Source organism: Peromyscus eremicus, chromosome 2, assembly GCF_949786415.1.
Source record: "Peromyscus eremicus chromosome 2, PerEre_H2_v1, whole genome shotgun sequence".
In the NCBI taxonomy this organism is placed as follows: domain Eukaryota; kingdom Metazoa; phylum Chordata; class Mammalia; order Rodentia; family Cricetidae; genus Peromyscus; species Peromyscus eremicus.
Window position 1 is genome coordinate 2,747,196 of NC_081417.1, and position 17,456 is coordinate 2,764,651.

At 40.2% G+C, this 17,456-nt stretch overlaps 1 protein-coding gene across 2 annotated transcripts in view; it reads right to left on the reverse strand.

Annotated features, from left to right (window-relative positions):
* The window catches only part of Pcmtd1 (protein-L-isoaspartate (D-aspartate) O-methyltransferase domain containing 1), an 85,953-nt gene extending 68,992 nt beyond the window's left edge, over positions 1–16,961 (reverse strand). The window contains exon 1 of one of the 2 annotated variants that reach the window (XM_059253798.1): positions 16,820–16,961. The gene's annotated coding sequence lies outside the window, so the exon portion shown is untranslated. The remainder of the gene's footprint in view (positions 1–16,819) is intronic. The other variant, XM_059253795.1, reaches the window with a different exon arrangement.
* Positions 16,962–17,456: the final 495 nt, after the last annotated feature.

Consider the following 17,456-nt stretch of genomic DNA (forward strand, 5'->3'; position numbering starts at 1 on the left):
ATTGAAGTAGAGTCTCACTATGTAGCCCTAGCTGTCCTAGAACTCAATATATAGATCAGGTGGACCTCAAGACTCACAGAGATGCCTTCGCCTCTCTGCCTCTGCCTCCAAAATGCTGGGATCATTAAGGGCATGTGACACCACATGAGCTTTCTACCTCAGCAGCTGTCTACTGTGTTTTTAGTATCTTCTATAAGACTAGTCCAGTAATTTGAGAACACAGGCTCACTAAGGAAAGAATTTCAGATGATTTTGTCTTTGTTCTAGAAAATTGTCCCTGTAAAAACAATTATTTTGTATTAATTTGACTGGTCTTCAAACCAACAGTAAACTGTTTGACAAAAACTACTCTTAATGGTGCACTTTAAAATTCTGAGTGTGTTTTCAATGAAAGTTACTTAAAACAGTTTCTGAAAGGATATAATTTTTAAAATGAAAAAAGGAAAGCAAAATTTTTAAATAAATAAATAGTAAAGTTATTAGATTTTGCTTTTTATGTAGATATTTGAAGTGTTTTGCATAGAAATATTTTGCCAGTTTTCTTATCCAACAAACAAAACTGACTTCCTATTTATGCTTCAGGAACAATGCCCGGTAAAGATTCAGAGAGCACACACCCAAAGCTAAGCTCAATTCCAAGAGTCCTCGAACCAAATTGAGCTAACTAGCAGTTGCTTTGTCCAAGATCACAATTAGGAAGTTTATTAGGTATAAAATAGAAAATCCAATCTTTGCACGTCATTGGAAGGTATCCTAATATAAGAGAAGGCCTAGTCAAACAGTAGAACATAGGAATGTAAGGTGACAAGTCCCAATTACTCTTTTAATTTCTTAAAACTGTGTGTGTGTGTGTGTGCGCACGTGTGTGTTATCACAGAAGCTGTAACAGGAAGCTACTCTTTTACTGCTTTTTTGTTTGTTTGTTTAATTCTGTTAAAATTGTATAGAAAATTTCTGGATTATCAAGCTCCAAAAAAAAAAAAAAAAAAAAGATCTACTTCAATTTATTAAGTATATCTCAACTATATCCATACAGGTTACAGTAGAGTCACAACACTCAGCAAATGTAAAAGTTTGGCAAAAATTTGGCAAGATTTATGTTAACAGGAATATATCTTTACTAATTTGCTAGACCTATTAGACCAGTGGTTCTCAACCTTCCTAAGGCTGCCACCCTTTAATAACAGTTCCTCACACTGTGGTGACCCCTAACCATAAAATTATTTTTGTTGCTACTTCATAACTATAATTTTGCTACTGTTATGAATTACAATGTACATATCTGTTTACTGATGATCTTAGACAACCTCTGTGAAAGGGTCATTCGACCCCCAAAGGGTTCTCAACCTGTTGAGAACTGCTGTATTAAATAAATGTAAGTGTATCAGATTATAACTTCCTATCAAGTTTTCTGTTAATTATGTTCTAACAGAAAGCACTCATTTCTACATAAATAAAAAACAAACCACATTTAAAATAACAATTATTATGCAATGTGTATCTAGCTTAGAGCCCTTATTCCGAAACTTGCTAGATGCCCAAATTTAGGAAACAAAATTTATATCGCATAGGTCTCAGCTAGTATGTGAAAACAGAAGAAAGAAAAGTATTGTATTAATAATACAATAATAATAACAACAGTTACTCCACTTGAGCAAACTATAGTAGTGTACACAAATTAGCATATGTAGCTGAAGTTTTCCTGTGTCCCATCTGGTCCATGGTCCTGGTCAGGACAAATCTCTCTCATCTCCAGTCCTGCAGCCACTTGGACCCAAGTAAACACACAGAGGCTTATATTAATTAAAACTGCTCAGCCATTAGCTTAGGCCTACCACTGACTAGCTCTACATCTGACATTTAAACTAACCCATAATTCTTATTTATGTTTAGCCATGTGGCTTGGTACCTTTTCTCAGTTCTGCCTTTACACCTTGCTTCCTCTGTGTCTGGCTGGCAACTCCTGACTCAGCCTTCCTGTTCCCAGAATTCTCTTCTCAGCTTGTCCCGCCTATACTTTACTTCCTGCCTGGCTACTGGCCAATCAGCATTTTATTTATTAATCAATAAGAGAAACACATTCAAAGCATACAGAATGATATCCACAGCACTTCTCCTTTTCTTTTTTTTTTTTTTCAAAAAGGAAGGTTTTAACTTTAACCTAGTAAAATTACATATAACAAAACAATTATCAAGCAAGAATTATAGTTATAATAAAATAGGATAAATAATGGAATATTTTCTCTGAGTTTGTCAAATGCAAATGGACTAGACATTGTTGAGGTATTTATTGCTTGTATATATTGTATATAGTTATTGTACTTATTGTATATAGTTTTTCTTATATTAGTTTTAACTCTTTTTTCTTTTTATTAGAATAAAAGGGGAAAATGTGGTGATATTTTATTTGTATGTTAATAAATGAAGTTTGCCTGGAGATAAGAGGTTATAACAAGCCATAAACAGAAATCAGACTGTGGTAGCACACGCCCTTAATCAGATCACATGGCAGGCAGAGTCTGTGTGTTCAAGGACACAGCCAATGTGGTGACACACGCCTTTAATCCCAGTACCAACCATAGAGACTGGGAGGTCTGTATAGACACGCAGTGATGAGGAAGTCATGTGGCTGGGCTTAGAGCCAATGAGAAGGCAGAACAGGAAGGTAATAAAAGCACAGGATAGACAGGAAGAAGGTCTCTCTGGGGAAGCTACTGCATGGTGGTAAGCTAAGGCTAGTCATGGCTATTTGCTATTTCTCTGATCTCTTTGGCTATTATACCTGTATTGGCTCTGTGCTTTTTATTTAATAAGATTGTTTAGAAATTCGCCTAGAAGCATACGCTGGTTACTTTTTTGTCAAGATGATATGAACTGGAGTCACCTGGAAAGAGGAAATCTTAACTGAGAAAATGCCACTCTCAGACTGTCTGCAACAAAGCCATGGGGCATTTTCTTAATTGGTGATTGACCAGGGAAGGCCCAGGCCACTGTGGGTGGTGCCATCCCTGGGTTGGTAGTTCTGCGTTCAGAAAGCGGGTTGAGCAAGCCTCAAGAACAAGCCAGTAAGCAGAAGCCCTCAGCTTCAGCCTCCCAGTTCCTACTCTACTTGAGTACCTGCCCTTTAGTTCCTGCTTTTGATGAAAGATTAAGTAAAATAAGCCCTTTCCCCTCAAAGTTGCTTTGGTCATAGTGTTTCATCACAGCCATGGAAACTCTAAGGCAGTTATCAGGCTCTGTATCTGACTTAACATTCTTCTGACACTATGTAAAACATTAAACAAACCATTAAACTTAGCAGCCTACTAGCTTCCACCAAAAAACTAACAATGTTGTAAGATTCTCCTAATCTATTAGAGTTCAATGCCCCTCACCAATGAATTTAGTACAAAATTGTACAGCTATTTTATAATGGAGTACATTGTTCAAATTCACATTTATGGGGCAACGTCACTCACATTTGGCTCAGAATAAACTCTCTACTGTTCCTTGAAAGCAAGAGCAGTGTTTATGTTAACACAGTTAAAGTTGTAAGTAGTTTCCGGGGTTTATGTGAGCAATGAAAGACTGCTGTGGAGATGTAAGGGCTCCCAAAACAAGTAGAAGAATTAGCACTTCTGTGTCACCCAGCTCACAAGTTGATCATTATCACCAGCAAAAGGTACACATAGACATACACTTAAATACAAAGAGAAAAGAAATTCAAAAGATTTTACAGAAGAACAATATTGGAGTTCTATAAATTAAGCATAAAGAATATACAAAACTTACAGCAAAGTGCAGATGTAAAATGTGTTCAGAAAACAACAAAGACAAGTACAGTTTCTACTTTTTGAGTCTTTCCTTTCACCTACCTCTTTAGGTCACAAGAGCTTCTTATGGCACATGGATTCTTTGTTGTTGAATTATGGTGACAATAGCAATAACATGAGACTATGTCAATAATAGTCACTATTAACATTTGAAACTGCTCTCTTGAACTTTGAAATCAACTGCACCACAAAGGAAAAGCTATGACCCATTTACTTCTCTGTGTGTATAAACCAAAAGAGAGTACTTTAACATTTCTGAAAAGCAGATCAAGAAAAATAACAAAGGGAGAAAATATAATTGGGACTGAAGGGAGGGCTCAGAAGCACAAGCACTCGCTGCTCTTCCAGAGGACCCAGGCTGGATTCCCAGTACCCACATGCTGGCTCACAACCATCTGTAACTCCAGTTCTAGGGTATTTGACACCCTATTCTGACCTCTGCAGGCACCAGGCACACATCATGCACAGACAGGCAAACATCCATACACACATAAAATAAAATAAATGTTTTAACTGTAATAGTTTGCCCTCTCTTTGGTAAAACTACTCATTCAGGGTCATACTGACAGAACCAACTGGCTACAGCATCTTTTCAATTCACTGTAAAATAAAAGCCACAAAAAGTGGTATTGAGAGATGAAATGCTTTTTGTGTGTTGTTTATAAAACAACAAAACACTTTTCATTAAAAATAACTCAAGGATAGGTGTAGTACCTTCCAGTGATACAGGGAGAGCCTTTAATCTTATTGATTAAATAAAGAGGAAAAGATAAAACTAATGCCCTGACTGGAGAGATGGCTCAGAGGTTAAGAGCACTGGTTGCTCTTCCAGAGGTCCTGAGTACAATTTCTAGCCACTGTATGGTGGCTCACAACCATCTATAATGAGATCTGGCGCCCTCTTCTGGCCTGCAGGCATACCGACAGACAGAACATTGTATGTATACATAATAAATCTTAAAAAAAAAAAAAAGGAATACCCTAATACTATGACTATTTTCACATTTTTATGTGTGAGTATAAAGGAGGCAAACAAGAAATAAGCTGTAGATAAGGTGAATACGAACAGCCTAATGCAAAGGAGAAACCGGCCTCTAAATCAAAAGGAGTCCAACATAACTCTACCCAGAAGCAAAAGGTACAAAAGCTATGTTCCAAAGAGAGCCTAGAGCAGGAACATGTTACCTCATTCTAAATAACTGGGAATTCAATAAGTGATTCTCAACTTGTGGGTCGCAACCCCTGTGGCAAACCTATATCTCCAAAAACAGTCACATTACGATTCGCAACAGTACCAAAATTACAGTTACGAAGCAGCAAGGAAAATAATTTTATGGTTCAGGGTCACCACAATATGAGGAACTATATTAAAGGGTCACAGCATTAGGAAAGTTGAGAACCAGTGCATTAGACAAAAGGAAAAATACACTATTTCCAACATTAATGTTAACTAGTAGTTAATGTTTAGCAGATAGCACTGAAGATACTGCAGGAGGCAAAGGGCTTTGCTTCCTGGTTAGGGAAGCAGACTTGGCAGGCTTTTCAAACACCAGCCTCCCACAACACACCAAAGCCCACAAGGTTCCCCTACACCCTTCCCTGTGAAGTATGCAGAAGGAAATCTTCAGCAAATTATCTCTATAAACAACTGTTTCTGCTACTACCATAGGTAAATTCCTGGCAAATTCTACTCAGAACTCATCCAATCAGCCAAGACACAACGTCTGCAAGGCCTAAAGCTCAAACCCTGGCTTAGCTTCTTGCTTGGGTGTTCAACCACAACCCCCAACTTGCAGCAGATTTGAGCCACATATGCCTCCACCTGCTTGTCAGCCAGAGAGGATAGCCAGGAGTGAGGCCAGCCTGGGCTACAAAGCACTATGTCTCAAAAAACAAATAAGTACTTTTGGCTGTCCCAACATCTCTCTCTTGCTCCTTTCTGCTGCACCCATCTTGACTGAGTTCCATGTAATCCAAGACAGTTCCAACTCTACACCAACGAGGGTTGTCTTATGCTCCTGATCCTCCTGTCTCCACCTCAAGTGTATGCCCCTAACCCCTCAGCACTCTCATATTAGCCAATTCCTTAAAATAAGAAATTCTCCAAATAATCTTTGTTCAAATTACTATTTCTCCTCTTCCTTGTCTGAGACCAGAGAAACAGAATCCTGAAACCAGAATGATAACTATGGGGGCAGTGATCAGGCTTTTCAAGAAAGGAAGATGCAACTAACACCTGGCACCTGGCTTAACACCTGGCCAGACAAAGCATCCACAACCCCTAGTGTGATTTAATTACTACAAACAAGCACTCCCTTTGTCTTGTTAAAACTTAACTAAGGGTTTGCCTCAGATCCTGGCAGAGTTCTAAACACCTGTTACCAGCTTCCATCTTTAAAAAAGCTGTCTATCTATTCTGATCTTGGAAAGGGAGGTGCCCAGAGTTACTAAGGGTAAGAGAGCAGCAGCCACCCACTGAATCACGAAGCTCTAATTCAGAAAGCACGTTCTGTCAGATTTCAGAAAGATAGCTTAGGGCTTTCATCAAGTGACAGTCAGCTTGAACAGTATTAGCTAAAGTACATGATTTTTCTGCTGCCTATGTCTCCTCTACAGACCTCCCTAATCATTAACACAACTGCATAAGGACAAATAAAACAATGAAACAGGTAGACCAAAAATAGAAATCTCAAAGGAGTAAAGGACAGGGAATCTGGCAATGCTAAATTCTTGACACAAATGCCAATCATAAACAACAGTAACATCTACTGTGACAAGTTTCTTGTGACATGCTAAGTTGACAGACAAAAAGAACGGACAAAAAACAAACTCCATGGAGGTGTGCTAAGTGCCAGAAAGTCTATTATCACACACTGGGGTGTGTTCTATTTGTTTGTTCTCGGTGAGAAAGCACTGTGTTTCAGAGAAACCAAAAATAATAAGGAATTTTGGGTATTATTTTTGTTTTTGTTTCTGAAACAGGGTCTTGATTTAGAGCCCTAGCTCCCTAAAAGCACTTACGTAAACCAGGCTGGTCTCAAACTTTCAAACTTGTGACTATCTTCCTCTTTGCTCCCCCAGTGCTGAGGTTACAGGCAGAAACCACCATCCCTGATTAAAACAACATGCTTAAAGACAGCAACTTAAAAAGAAACATACCTTGTAGTAACATTGCTGCATATTAGTTATCTCTTTTTAAAAGCTGGCTGTCCAGGGTAGAAATGTATTGTTACATACCTACAGCTCACAAGATAGGTTTTTCTCTAAGAAGAGTGAATATGCACAATTTCCTCCAGAACAAACTTTTTCCTCCAAACTGGGATGACTCCTCATAGGAAATTCACAAGAACTGTAGATTCCATCTGGCCAGAAAGGCAATTTAAGCAGCTGTGGGTTTTTTGTTGGTTGGTTGGTTTGGTTAGTTAGTTGGTTGTTTCTTTGTTGTTTTTTAACCTCCAACAGAGTCTCCAACAGAGATGGTTTTCAACCTTGGGTCCAGATACCATGGGCAAACTTCTATCTCCGAGAATATTTATATTATGATTCACAACAGTTTGAAGTAGCAACCAAATGATTTTATGGTTGGGGCTCACCACAACACAAGGAACTGTATTAAAGGGTCTCAGCATTAGAGAGGCTGAGAACCACTCACTGTATTGAAGGATCGGAGCATTAGGGAGGCCAAGAACCACTGTGCTAAAGGGCCACAGCATTGGGGAGGCTGAGGACCACTGTTGTCAAAGGGTCTCAACATTAGGGAGCTGGGGACCACTGTATTGAAGGGTTACAGCATCAGGGAGGTTGAGAACCAATGGTCTGGAAGATTTTAGGGCAGAACAACTACTTCTTCTGGTTTACTGACTGGACAAATATTCCAATGTAATTAGTAAATTTCTAGATTAATTCATTGGGAAGGTGGATCCCCACTATGTGCTTCATATTTAGTGTATTGAAAACCAAACTGTCCTACCCAGCTCCTCAACTTTCACATCATCTATTCTCTGTAATTATTCCCAGTGGCTTTGATAAAAGTCTCCATCACTGGGCTGGAGAGATGGCTCAGAGGTTAAGAACACTGGCTGTTCTTCCAGAGGTCCTGAGTTCAATTCCCAGCAACCACATGGTGGCTCACAACCATCTGTAATGAGATCTGGCTCCCTCTTCTGGCCTGCAGGGATACATGCAAACAGAAACACTGTATACATAATAAGTAAATAAATCTTTAAAAAAAAAAAAAGTCTCCATCACTACCCATAACAATTTTTGCTAGGTTATAACAAAGACAATCTTGAAGATAATCTTATAGTTCTCCCAATTTAAAGCATCATGGACCATTCACTTCCCTAAGGAATAAAATGTTTACAATATACTTAGTAACAATAGTTTTCTATGACTGCCTTAATGAACTACAAAGAACTTAATGGATTAAATCCCAAGTCTGTTATTTTGTAATTGTGGAAGTAACAAGTCTGAATGGTCTCCCCTACAGTAAGATCAAAGTGTCACCAGGGAAACAATACCAAAAGAATCAGAGCCTCAATTCCAGGAACTGCCACTCACATAGAAACGGTCATTTTTTCCTAAAGCACAGTGGGGAAGGCTATTTCCACTGTACTCTGTGCAGTGTATGTGTGTGTGTGTGTGTGCATGCATATGTGTACACACATTTAATTAGTGCTAACTACATATACTTTGTTAAGTGATTTTGCGATACAATAAAACCAGTGATTACTAAATACTTGTAACACAAGTTCCTAATAGAAAAAAAGCAAACTTCTTCCTCGTTTTAAGTAATGAGGCATTTCATCTACTGAAGCAGTGATTTCACTGGTCCTTTTTAAAAGCCAAGACAATTTCATAACCAGTTATGATACATAGATATCTATACCAACCACTGTGGAAATGTCTTTACATTTTTAATTTCTCTGGTTCACAAAAGAATGAGTTCAAAGCACTCTATTTTCAGGAAAGAAAATCAATCCCATTAAAATGGCTTAGAAGTACTTAGAAGTAACTCTTTTAGGATAGGATTTACCATGCATGTCAAACCATCAGAAACTACTGCATGCTTCTCTTGACACTAAAGTCCTACTGATTACTTTTGTTTTCCAAAATTTGCTCTTATGTGTGAATATGAAAACTGACTCTAGCGGTTGCAGATGTAGTCAGCTGGTGGAGTAATCACCTATCTAGCCTGAAGGCCTGGGGAAAATCTCTAGTGTCATATAAACCATGCTGTACCCAGTACTCAAGAGATAGAATCAACAAGAGTGGAAGGTGAAAATCATGCTCAGTTTCATAGTCTGTCAATGCCAGCCTGGGCTTCATGAGACCATCTCAAAAACCCAAAGCATGTATGCATGCATACATGCATACATACATACATACACACAATCTAGAAATGATGAGCTGGGTATGGTGGGACACACCTGTAATCTCAGCATTTAGACCATAAGGCAGGTAAACAGTGAATTTGAGTGTTAGGGCTACAAGCCTAGACTATAGAGTAAGACTCTGTGTACACACACACTCACAGACACACACAAAATACACTAATGAAAACTGAAAGTACCAGGAGTTACGGGGATGAAATAAACTGTCCTCCCAAATATCATAAACCAGTTTTTGGAGCTAAAGAATTTCTAAATATTTCCTCCTACTAAACTTATGGCAAGATACAGGTACCAAGTACAACGACAGCAGAACACTGATCCATCTACCTGACACTAAGCCACCAAGTGGCTGACCATGCATGTGCAGAAATTTTCCTGATGTCAGCTGAAGGCCTCAGCACAGCCTGGATTCTGGAAGCACCATTTCCTCATGCACCAAGTTCCACATCAAGGAAAATTTGAGTACTCACTTTCCACAATTCTATCATCACTATTTGTCTTATATGGGAGCAAAATGTCAAGCTGAGCTTTTCGTTAGTAGAGGTTCCTCACAATTACCTGGACTGTAACACTGCTCCAATCATCTGTGACTTCTTTATACTTTCCAATATTTCTTCTAAGACTCCCAACCAGCATATGATGTGGAAGCAAAACTGAACAAATGCCCTTTGATTTACTATGTTATTTACAAGTCTACTACAGAATAGGTGATTATAAGAAAAGCAAAGAAGTCAGGCATGGTGGCGTCTGCCTTTGATCCTAGCAGGAGAGACTGAGGTAGGTGATCTGTGAGGTTGAAGCCAGCCTGCTCTACACAGGGAGTTCCAGGCCAGCAAGAACTTCAGTGGGACCCTGTATCAAAAGGAGAAATGAAAGAATAGAGGTTCAAAGTATATAAGCATAAATGACCCATATCTTAAACAAACAAACTAAACCATATGGACTAATCAAGACACATATACATAGCACTCTAATTAAAAAACTTTTACAAACTGATTTTTATGGACTGGGAGACAGCTGAGTTGGTAAAGTACTCAAACGGCACGGATGACGCCCTGAGCTCAATCCCAAACACTACCTAAGAGGTGGAAGGGCACACCTGTACCCAACACACCAGGAAGCAGAGGTGAGGGGGACAACCACAAGTTCAAGGTCATTCTCTACTACATGGGGAGTTTGAAGCCAGCCTGAGATACCTGATACCTTGTCTCAAAAAAAAGTAAAAAAGCTAATTTTTTATATCTACCAGAAAAACCTTCAAATCCCTATTTATTAAAAAAAAAAAAAAAAGAAAAAGAAAATATCCCATTGCTGTGGGATGTCGTTCTGTATGCTATGAATATGTGTTGCTCTGATTGGTTGGTAAATAAAACACTGACTGGCCAGTAGCCAGGCAGGAAGTATAGGCAGTGCAAGCAGGCGAGGAGAATTCTGGGAAGAGGAAGGGCAGAGCCAGGAGTCACCAGCCAGACACAGAGGAAGCAAGATGTCAACGCATAACTGAGAAAAGGTACCAAGCCATGTGGCTAAACATAGATAAAAATTATGAGTTAATTGAAGTGTAAGAGCTAGTCAGTAATAAGCTGAGCTAATGGCCGAGCAGTTACAATTAATATAAGCCTCTGTGTGTTTACTTGGAGGACACAAGTGGGAGAGATTTGTCCCGACCGCCTGCCGGCTGAGACACAATAAAACTTGCAACTACATCCCATAATCTTTATTGAAGAAATCAAACTATTATGTATAAAAAATATGTATGAATAAATATGTACAAATATATAGCCTGGGAAACCTTAAAATTCTTGGTATTTCCTGCCAGACACAGAATCTAAGAAGCTGCTATGATTTACATTAATTATATTCTACATTTACAGCACCCCCAAGTCTGAAGGAATCAAAAACTATTTACCTTCTGCCACAGCATCACTGCAGCCACTTGTCTGGGAGTTTACTCCATTGAAACAGGATATTATGGAGCCTAGGCTGGTCTCAAACTCAAACTCTGAATCTTCCCACCTCTACCTCCAAAGTACTAGAATGACAGACTCCACTTTTATCATTTGCTTGTAAGATACTGATATTCATTGTTCTTCACTTCCTAGTCATACAAGAGGATCCTGGCATTATGTGTGTTTCAGAGTATGAGGTGTGCATGCACATGTATGAATAAGATGGCCAGAGGTAAACTTAGAGTGTCTTCATCAATCCACCCTATTGAGGCAGGGTCTCTCACTGAAACCTGATACTCACCAATTAGTCTAAACTGGCTGGCCAACAAGCCCCTGGGACCCTCCTATCTCCTCCCCAGGGCTGAGTTACAGGCATGCTACTACTGCCCCAGGTTTTCACACAGATCCTAAGGATCTAAATGCACCTCATGCTTGTGCAACAAGTACTTTGCCAACTGAGTTGTCTCTGTAGCCCCTCTCATACACTTAAGGTGCACAAACATCTTTCTTGTTTATATATCAAAGCCTGAGCAATGATGCTAGCAACCCATGAGCAGAGAAAGGACTACTGAAACAGAAATATCTTTAACTTTCCTTACTTTCCTACTACCAGGCACTTCTTACAGCTCCTATCACCTCTCACACTGCCACACTGGGGACCAAGCTTACAACACATGGCTGTGACTAGTTTCTAGGTGTTAAGTATGTCTAAACACTGAGCTACTAAATACATTCAGAATGAAAAACTGACATGGAAAGCTCTTAACATCTCATTCTACCCAATTCTCAAATTCTAGCAAGTACAGACACATGATCCCATACTCTTCACTCACCAGCCATGAGCCATCAGATCAGAAAAAGAAAGAAGAAGCATCTGCTCTAGTTAAAAAAACACAATACCCCAAAGCATGGGGCTTCAGTATGCTGACTACTCTGAATGCAGAAAACATACTGGAAAGGCCTCAGGAGCAGGCCCTCTGAGTGCCTACCCTTATTTCTCCTGCTCTATTTCCTTCCAAAGCAGGTCAAAGAAATTAAGTATCCCTCTTCCCTAAAGCAGGTTATAGAAATTTAGTGCCTACCCCCAAAAGTGAGTCATAAAATCGGGACATTTTATCATAACCCTCTCCTACCCTCTTGTATTCAGAGCTGGCAATAAAGAAATTCTGACCAATCTTTTCTGAAAGATTCAATTGCCCTCATTCAAGCATACACACCTGTACCAAGCAGAAGGCACAAAGACACCAAGAAGAATCTTTGCAGACAAGTTTGCTTGGCTTTTCCTCCATCACTGCACCTGATCACACCTCTTGTCTAATCACATTTCTATAGGGATATCCATTCTTTAAACCCAAATATTAAACTGGTTTTCTTGGCCTCTGAATCTGTACCACCTCCTGTGTTACATGTCTACTAAGTAAATACATACATGCACCATGCTTTTCCCCTGATGGCCTGTCTCCTTACATTTAAACAAAGGTGTTTCATTCTTACATGTCTAATTCAGCTTTTTTTTTTTGACGGGGTGGGGTTAAGATAAGGTCTCACTTATATATTTATTGCTGGCTGTTTCCTGGAACTTGATTTGTAGACCAAATTGGCCTTGAACTCAAGAGATCACCTGCCTCTGCCTCCCAAGTGCTGGGATTAAAGTCGTGTGCCACCACCGCCCTGCTCTATTTCAGCTTTTAAACTTGTTTTTTTTTTTTTCCTATATAAGTTCATCTACTGGGTTTGTTTGTTGTTTTGGTGGGGAGGGTGGTCCTAGGTATTGAACCCAGAGCCTGATGCAGCATCCAATCTGTGTTAGAACCCACATGATTTTGCTCCATCTTCTCTAATTACACAAAGAAGAAAATGTGAAGTGGGCATAATTCAAATACCAAAACATTGATGTCCTGCAAACTTACACATAATACCAAGAAACCAAATATGTAAAAAAACTGATTTTTTATAAGCAATTTACCATTTCCTAATAATTTGAATAAGAATTCACATGATCTATGCACCTAGAACAAGAAAATCAAGTTGTTAGACACATAAAACTCCACTAATGTTGTAATGTGTGTGTACGTGTCAGGGAAAGAAAGAGAAACAGAACAGACAGAAACAAAGATGTGGCAGCTGAAATGAAATACTTCTTGCATGTCGAAGTAGAGGAGTTTTTCAACCACTGGGTCAACTCTGAACTCACTCTGACATAACATAGGACACGGCTGCTCCCTCCAAGAACTTCATAATCAATTACAGTGGCCAGACGGTGGGGAGGAAACATCACATTACCTAAAGTGTGAACAGGAAGAATCCACCACCATACCCACCAAGAAGATGGTCAGAACTTGTCTTTACATAGGACTTACTTTTAAATATAATGATTAAAAAAAAGAAAAGAAGATCAAAAAACGAACAATGCATGAGAAAAAAAAAAGTGTGGTAAAACTTAAGTTGACATTCTTTTGTAGGCCAATGCTAAAGTCTGCTACTATGCAAATTCAGTTTTTAAAAAGCACTGGGGCCATTTAATAGAGACAATACAGAGGAATGATGCCGGCAAGCCAGGTGGCAGTGGCACGCACCTTTAATCCCAGAGGCAGAGGCAGGCGGATCTCTGTGAGTTCGAGGCCAGCCTGGTCTACAGAGTGAGATCCAGAACAGGCTCCAAAACTACATGGAGAAACCCTCTCTCAAAAAAAGAAAAAAAAAGGCATGGTGACAGCAGGCACAGCTAGTAAAGTGAGAATCAAAGCCAAGGACACCCAAGACAGGCGGGAGCATTTGCAGGTACTGGCGCAGAGCAGGTAGAACATGCAGTCCTTCACAGCACTTCACATGGGACAGCTCTTCAAATGCAGTGTAACTTCCAATTATGAACTTGGCTATGAACTGAACACACATGGGATTGCTGTACAGTCTAACAAAACTTTCAAGGTGCTGAAAGTTACTAATTATTCTAATTCAATTCCCAGCAGGACACAACTAATAAAGAATACTTATAATTAGATATTATTATTCCAGCATCTCAAAACTAAGAGAACTGTAACTTCATCTCCATCTGTATCCACACATCTGACTCTTAAGGAATCTTTTTAAAACACCTTTATTGTTATTGACAGTCAATTCTCAATCTCATACCCCCTGCCAGCAGTTTGGATTCTTCCTCAAATCCCAACTCTGGAAGAACAACTCCTGATGAAATCTGAAATGGCTGTTCTTAAATCCCCAAGTAGGATTTTAGTACTCTCACATTTTTTGGTATGTAATAAATTTTGTATTCTGTACCCTGATCAAAACAAAACAAAATTAAACATACACACACACACACACACACACACACACACACACAACAACAAATGAAAAAGAGAAAGATTAATAATAATCTAAATTGGAGATATAATCCCTTGTGCTTTTTGTTTAAAACACACACACACACACACACACACACACACACACACACACAGGATCCAAAGCAGAGTTGATTTATTTCTGACTACTCAAAGGAATATATCCCCAAAAGAATTTTTACGCTAAACTAAAAAGCAAGCTTTCCCATTAGCCACAGGACTGCTATGTTTTGATACTAGGAATCGTGGAGGGCCTCAGGCGTGACAGGCAACTGAGCTCCAACTCCAGCCATTCCTCTTAATTTCTGAACACACTAAGCACATTCCCTGACCCTCCCTGCTTCAATAACTAAAAGTGAATGGATCTTCTTATATTCTATTAAAAATATTTTCCTAGGCTGAAATAGTTCTGTGTCCCACAAATGAGACATACCCAATACAGACTATCTAAGAGATGATAGATGGCAAATACTTCACTCCAAACTTGTCATCCTTAACAGGCAAGAACAGCTCAAATCTTTTACTATTCATGGGTTTTTCCTCAAATACTTAACGATCATCCTTTATTTATATCATACTATTGGTCATATTTCCTTAAACTACAGTAGTCACACCTGCCGTAAATGAAATGATTAATATACCATAAGACACAACCCGTTACAGATTTTTAACCAAGAAAGAAGCAAATTTTATTTCTTTGTACTCTTTTGAACTTAACAGAAGTTCAGCTATTTTAATATGAAACCACCAGAAACCTCATCTAAAACAACACCATGATAGTTTCCTACACTTATTTCTTTAGACAGTTTAGATAAGGCGGTTTCCTTTCAGCAGGACAAGGTAGAGCCAAAAATGCAGTTCTAGTACTCAGCACACAGCAAAAGCAGAGCAGTTCCAGAAAAGCCACAGGCAGGTACTGGGACATCCACTGACCGACCACAGAATCAGGACTTTATGAAACAACAGTACCAGCATACTGTTGCCAAAAACAACTAAGACACATCATAGATCTCTTCATGTCTTTTAAGACCAGTTCCTAAAAAAAAAAAAAAAAAAGGCTCATAATTAAGTCTATGATTTAAGGAGAGGTCTGTTTAGAACAAGATGGTTGCCTGTGATTACATTAGTAGTGTTTTCCTTCGAAGCTATCAAGATTAGCACAATAATACATCTTTAATGAATAAAGTTAGTTGCAATATGAACCTGCTACCTCTCAGTCCTATTTACTAGCAAGTCCTGCAGTACCAATATTCTTCCTCTTTCAGACTCCTCCCTAGGGTTCACCTAGCAAAGTATTTTTTAATCTGTGGTGTTTTTTTCTTATTCGAGTACAAACTTCTAGGCACTGCTTTTCTACTATACTTCTTCATCAAAATTAACCTCAATTTTAAAGACTTAAATGCTACCATATGGTATTAAAACTTTAAAACATGCAATAAAAGTAAACTTTGCATAATCTTCTTTAGGCAGTCATTCCCTCTCATGTAAACTCTAACTGAGCTCTATGTAAATACTATTCGACCTGTGTCATAAGTAAGTATCACATGTGGCCTTAGATACTGTGAAAGTCTCAACATATTAAGTTTCGAAATACTGGCTTGTAAGCTTGTAGGCCAGGAACTGCAAGTTCATGTTTGATCCCAGCACCTAGGTGGAGGCAGGAGAAGCCAGTAGTTCAAGGTCAGCTTCCCCTACACAGGAAGTTTTAGGTCAGCCTGGGCTACAGGACAGTGTCTCAAGTCACAAAATACACCATCTGTTTTTAAGTGACTTGCTATTGAAAGCGTGAAGCCCATATTCAATAGCGACATTTAAAAATAAGGTATAACAAAAAGTGGAGGGATCCGTACTACTGGCCCAGAAATTGATATGCTATATACGATTACAGTTCTTGTCAATAAACACACTCCTTACATACACCGACAAAATCCTAACTGGCTGACTGCATACACTTGGAATTGGGTTAACCCGAGTAGTAGGAGAGTAAATACTGGGTTTGGGGACCAGGAGCCAAAGAGAGGGCAGGAGTCTTGGGTTTTCATTGTTTGGCAACTCTTTTTTTTTTTTTTTTTCTTACAAAGCACACGGTACTTTAGTAATGAAACAAACTCCATTGCTAAGAGTATTCCTCCTCCTCCATGCCCAAATTCTTCAGAATTGTAAAAGCATAGCTGTGGTTTCACGATTTTAAAAAGAAAATAGACACGCATAAACGACATAAGTTGAAAAACACCTCGGCTGTGCAAAACAGCTCGCTCTGCTTCTCATGGATTCTCCCTGCAGGTGTCTAAAATGCCAAAGCAGCAGACGCGCACGGCACTTACCGAAGACGCAGAAGACGCTCAGACAGCAGCAGCGCCAGCTCCGTCTGCGGAGCTCGGTCCCAGCGTCACGACCTGCGTAGGCGGGAGCCCTCCAGGCCAAAGCAGCGGCAGGCCGGCGGCGGGCGGAGCGCCGCAGACAGAGCCGGTAGGCTGGGCACGGCGTCCGCCAGCGCCCGCGCGGAAGGGCGGGGCCCGACCCCGCGACCCGCAGACCCGGGCAGCAGGACTGTCCCGGCCTCCACGACCGCCGGAGAGGTACGCATGCGCGAGGCGCCCCCGGAAAAAACACGCAGGAGTCAACACGACCCGGGAACGCCCCCCATCCTCAGCTCGGCTGGACTCCGCCCCCTCGCTGATCGCCCCGCCTCTTGACCAAACGACGCGAGACTTGCCGAGCCGGCCGCCCCCGCAAATCCCGCGAGAGCTCCGGCTGGGGCGACTTTGCGTGCTGTCCGTTTTCCTGGCAGATCCGGACCCGTGGTTCTGGCGACCGGGTGTTTGCGTCCCCTCCCGCCCGCGTCGAGTGCCTGCGGTCTGGATGTGTCTCGGTGGCGGGTGGTGGAGCGGACCCCTGCCGACCTGGCGCGCTCCCCTCGGCAGGCGCGGCGTGCTGCGGGAAGGAGCGATTGTTGAGAGA